Source organism: Humulus lupulus, chromosome X (genome assembly GCF_963169125.1).
Source record: "Humulus lupulus chromosome X, drHumLupu1.1, whole genome shotgun sequence".
NCBI classification, from domain to species: Eukaryota; Viridiplantae; Streptophyta; class Magnoliopsida; order Rosales; family Cannabaceae; genus Humulus; species Humulus lupulus.
The window spans coordinates 227,959,890-227,965,889 of NC_084802.1; positions in this window are offsets into that span (position 1 = coordinate 227,959,890).

Below are 6,000 nucleotides of genomic sequence, written 5' to 3' on the forward strand. Positions count from 1 at the left end.
TAAATTTTAAGCCTTGTGTTTTAAAATTTTAAGCCCTGTGGTTTAAATTTTAAGTCTTGTGGTTTAAATTTTAAAGACTCGTTGTTTAAATTTTAAAGACTAGTGGTTTAAATTTCAAAGAGTCGTGATTTAGATTTTAAATGATCATGATTTATATTTTATATAGTCGTGGTTTAAATTTTAAAGAGTTGTTATTTAAATTTTAAACCTTGTGGTTTAAATTTTAAAGAGATGTTGTTTAAATTTTAAGCCTTGTGGTTTAAATTTTAAGCCTTGTGGTGGTTTAAATTTTAAAGAGTAGTGATTTAAATTTTAAGGAATCGTAACTTAGATTTTAAAAGATTATGATTTATATTTTATATGGTCGTGGTTTAGATTTTAAGTCTAGTGGTTTAACTTTAAGCCTTATGGTTTAAATTTTTACAAGTCGTAGTTTAAATTTTAAGGCTCGTGGTTTAAATTTTAAAGGGTGATGGTTTATATTTTAAGCTTTGTGGTTTAGATTTTGAAGAGTTGTGGTTTAGATTTTGAAGAGTTGTGGTTTAGATTTTAAGCCTTGAGGTTAAAATTTTAAAAGGTCGAGTTTAGATTTTATGTCTTCATGATTATATTTTAAATGATTGTTGTTTACATTTTAAGATTAATAGTTTACATTTTAAGCCTTGATTTTTACATTTTAAAGAATAATTTTTTATAGATTGAATATATTCCTATAAATATAGTTGTCACACATATATATGAAACACTACAATTAGAAAGCATTTCCAATTTAACTATAATATGACACATATAATACACATTACAACAACATTTAGAACCATGTGCTCACATAAGGGTAATTTGGGAAGTCTCATGATAATAATGAGTAAAGTTCAACTAAATATATTTAGTGTCTAATTTTAATTAACTATTCCTAAAAGTGGGTAGTTCTCAACTTTTCTCGATTTTGTCTCATGTGATTTTTGGGCTGACCAAATAACAAGACTGATAATATGTGAGTTAGGATCATTGTTTATACATGGACTCATCCTAGCGCTCGACAGTTCATTCTTCAATTTGGATACGTGGGTATTTTATGTGAAAAGGACCCCTCGCTTTGACTTCTTCCTTTTTCTAAACACATGTGGGGAGCTATTGATAGTAAGGTCATCTCAGGAGTAGATCTTTGTAACAACCCTCAAAACATACAAGACTAAATCATGCAGAAATTTAAAACTTTTTACTTTTAACTCATTGTACCAAAAATCCATATAAAAAAACTTTTAAAAGATTGTGTACGCACACTTTTAGTTTAGCAAACATAATTACAACTACTCTTTTACAGAGTTAAAGCAAAGCAAATGTCATAAAAGAAATAATAAGCTCCCAGCATTTCTTTTCAAAATGGTGTTCCATCAAAAACGTCCCCAGGTCGGGCCACATGTACATATCCACAAGCACACTCCGAAATTCACTGCTCCACTTTCCCTTTGCAGTTACCTACAACATGAAATAACTATGTAAGCAAAAACGCTTAGTAAGAATAGCCTTGCATACGAATATATTAAACCCAATAATGGGTTGCCCTAACGAAATTACCGTTACCAGTCATTAGGGTATTGGATAAATTCCAACCCTATAATAAAATTCTCAATAATAGTCTTAACAGAAAATCAAGCACATTGGTTGTGCCCAACAACCAATGTTCATACATATCAAAACCACATGCATTAAGAAAATCTCATAAATTCGAGATATATAACCATATCCAAAATAAATACTCTAGTTGTTTCTAACAACCAAGTTTACACATATCACAATAACAGGCACTCAGAAAATTCTCAGAACATTCAAGATATATAACACACATCATAACTAATCAATAGATTAACATCAAGGGATCAAGGCCTAAACTCGGTTCCTGGATTTATGTCCTGACTCCAACCCAGACTATATTGCCATTGTTCTGGCTCCAACCCGAACTATATTTTTACCATGTCCTGGCTCCAACCCGGACCATATTACCATTGTTTTGGCTCCAACTCGAACTATATTTTTACCATGTCCTGGCTCCAACCTGGACCATATTACCATTGTCCTGGCTCCAAGTCAGACTATATTTTTACCATGTCCTGGCTCCAACCCGGACCATGTTACCATTGTCTTGGCACCAACTTGGACTATATACTTACCATGTCTTGGCTCCAACCCAGAATATTTTACGTTAGGGTTCTGGCTCCAACCCGAATCTACTTACCATTTAGCCGTAGAATGCAAAAGCATTGCGAAAGTAGGCATTAAGCATACCTTGGTCTTAATGACCCAAACAAAACTAGTGTATTCTACTACTACAAGCAGACACTAGCATTACTACAAAATTACTCTTTTAGGACACTTTTTTAGGGCATTCACCTAGATGCGAGTCCTGAAAATAGCTCCTGGACTTTTTAGGACTCGCGTTGCGAGTCCTTACAGAATTTCTTTTAGGGCTCGTGGAGCGAGTCCTAAAAACTATGTGTGTCTAAAAGTTTGATTTTTTTTAACAAACACCTCCTGGAATTTTTAGGACACTCATTGCGAGTCCTTAAAGAATTTTTTTAGGACACGCGGTGCAAGTTCTAGAAACTTATGTGTCCTAAAAGTTTGATTTTTTTAACAAAAGTTCTTGGACTTTTTAGGACACTCATTGAGAGTCCTTAAAAAATTTATTTTAGGACACGCATTGTGCGAACCCTAAATACTTACGTGTGTCCTAAAAGTTTAAATAATTTTTTTAACAAAAGTTTTATTATATATATTAAATCAGAATAGAAAAAAAATTAAAGTTTTATTAATAAATAAATTAAAAAAAACAAATGTGTATTTTTAAAAAAAAATTAACATGGGTCGAAGCCCACTTTCTCTAATAACCCTAAATTACTTTTCTTTTTGTTCCCCCTAAAATTTTCCCAGCTGCCCTGCCGTATCACTCTCTCCTTCCCTCTTTCTGAATGTCTTTCCCTCTCTCACATTACATCTATCAATCTCCATGGCTGCACAGAGGGCTCAGAACGGCGACAACTTAGGACAAACGGTGGGGCTCGGAATGGTTGTGGCTTAGGCCGAATGGAGGGCCTCGGAGTGGCTGTGACTTTGGCTAAACGAAGGGGCCTTGGGATGAAAGACGGTGGCATGGGACGAACGACGATGACAGTGGTTTTGGACGAACAACAGGGGTCAGCCCTCCGAAAGCTTCACACAGTCTCACTGCTCATAGAGGTATAAGTCCAAATATCTTGGTTTATCTTGTTTGTTTTTTATCTATTGATTACTTTTGTGTTATGTTTTTTGTGTGTAAATCTATCATCTGTGTATGCTTATAACTTTATTGTTTTATTTTGATTATGTTTTATTTTGATTAAGTTTTTCAGTTTTGCATATTTTGGATGGATTGAGTTTTGTCAAATCTCAAATGTTGGTTACTTGGATTTAGATATAGATAGAGATTTGTATTCCAACTCTTTTGTTTCTGTTGGATATTTTGAATTGATGATGTTATTTACTTATTCTTGTGGTTGAGATTTATGACTTGTGAACATTAATTTGGATTAGATTTGGTGGGTGAGAAAATTATCATATCAATTTTCATTCATATCAGTTGCTTGGAAGTTATCTCTGCTTAGTGCTCACGGTGAGTTTGTTTTTGTTTCAATAATTTCTTAAAAATAATTATTTCCATTGCTGCAGTGGTATTTTTCTTTGATTGTTTTGATTTGTCACACTAATGGGTCATATACTTAAATTTGTGATTGGTTACTTGGATCATTACTTCTCTGTTTTTTGTAAAAATATTTCATGAACTCACTTCATCATGCCATAGCTTTGTTGATGAAATTGTATTTATATTGGATATAATAATTCTGTATTTTGTGATTTGGTTGACATGATTTTAGTAAAGTTGTTTCATGAACTCTTTTTATTTTACTTGTTCTGAATTAATGTCTTGCTTTTAGTATTAAAAAAATATTTAAAACTATCTTTATTTTACTTGTTTTGATTTAATGTCTTGTGTTTTTAGTAAAATAAAATAAAATTAGAACTATCTTTATTTTACTTGTTTTGAATTAATGTCTTGTTCTTCATGGGAAATTAATTTCAAGGTAACAAGCAACTTAATTCTTAGAGTTGTATTTCAATTAACATTATGTATTTCCCTTAATATTATATTATCTCATACATTATTATTTATTCATGTATCCATTTGCTTTGTCTTTGGCGCGGGTGGTCATGGGAAATTGATATCACCATGAATGTTGGACTTTGGTTTGGAATTTATTTTCTACCTTCTTGTTTGAATTTGAATTTTAGCTTTTAGACTTATTAGATATTTAGACTATGCAATTTGGACTTTTTGGTGTGATTTCTCTATTATGTTGTGGACTTAGAATTGATTTGTGTTGTATTAGATTAGTATATTACTCTATTAGACTTTGGGCTTGTAAATATGAGTTGTGATTTGTGGTTATGGACTATTGGACTTTTAACTAAGTCATGGTTTTTTTTTATGTGGATGTAGCTATTTGATTTGTTGGAAACATTGGCTTGAAAGAAACAACCAAACTTTTCTTTTTGCAAGGACTGGAATCATTGGATGTAGTCATGATTGTAGTTTCACCATTCTTTTTGTAAACAAAGATGACTTCTTATCATCTATTTTACTTAGAGACTAGAATATTTGGCTTGTTATTTGTTGTCATCTTATTATGTTTGCTGGTTTTGTTCATATTATTTCTAAATGCCATAGTTTTGATACATATTCGTTTCTTTTGCTAGATAATCTTGGAGAAAATTGCCCTTATTTTTAGAATTTGATTGAGGTTTGTCAAATATATGCTGGCATAATAATAGGTAAATATATCAAGTTGGTCTTGTTGTTAGAATTTCAGTTGTTTTCTTTTGAAGTTAATAACATTTGCTAGCAGATGGTGCATGCAAGTTGAACAACATTGTTGACCCTTGATTTGGCCAACGACACGGAGTCAAATAAACGACAAAGAACAAAAAGAAATTAAGAAGAGAATCAAATGGAAAGAAAATGACACAAGTGATTTATAGTGGTTTGGCCCCAACTGGATGGTAATAACCTACATCTACTTAGTGTTCTTATTGATATTGAATCCCAATAATGTGATCAAAGAACTAAGGTTCTTGAGTTTCACAAGCCTTGGGATGATTACAATTTTGGTGGATAATCACACTATGCTTTTCTCTCTGAATACAAAGATCAAAAGTTAAAAAACAAAGCTCCCTTCCTTGAGCCCTCTTCTTCTTATATATAGGCGTAAGGGGGTTACATAGGCCAATGGGCCTTAATTACAATTAAGATCAGTGTATCAAGGTAATAAAAGGAAACATAATAAATGTAATTATTACGAGATTGCGTATCTCAAAGGAAGTAAATGAAAGTATGCAACCAGACTGGTCGCACCCAATCGCGAGACTTAACGAATCAATAATTATCTGGTCGATGGTCGAACACGATCCCTTCACTCAAAACTGCCATGTGCTAGTCACGTGTAAGAAATTCTTGCCACGTCATCAGGAGCCATTTTTGGGTAAATATTTGCCCCCCAAGTTTATTTTACTACGACCAGCATAAAGTAAACTTAGGTGATCGACCTTTCGCTTGCCCCATCAAATCTGTCAGAGCCGTCCATGCCTTCTCGAAAAAGGCAACTAATCATGTCTTTTCGGTTTCCCAAAAGTGGTCTGACGGCTATTGCACTTACCCATGCCTTGGAAAGTTACCCCTCATGATTACCTCGGTAACTGCTCATCAACTAATATAAATAATCCCTCAAATCATTTTTCACTTTTTACGTTTTACCTTTATCCTCAAGAACACCGAAGAACAAGGTGTAAAATCTTCAGAAGCCCAGGCGCTCTTTGACGATTCACGAAGTTCCTGCCAAGCCAAATCGACTTAGCTTCACAGAACTCTACTCAGATATGCCATGCAATATCTATTTTATCTCCATTTTA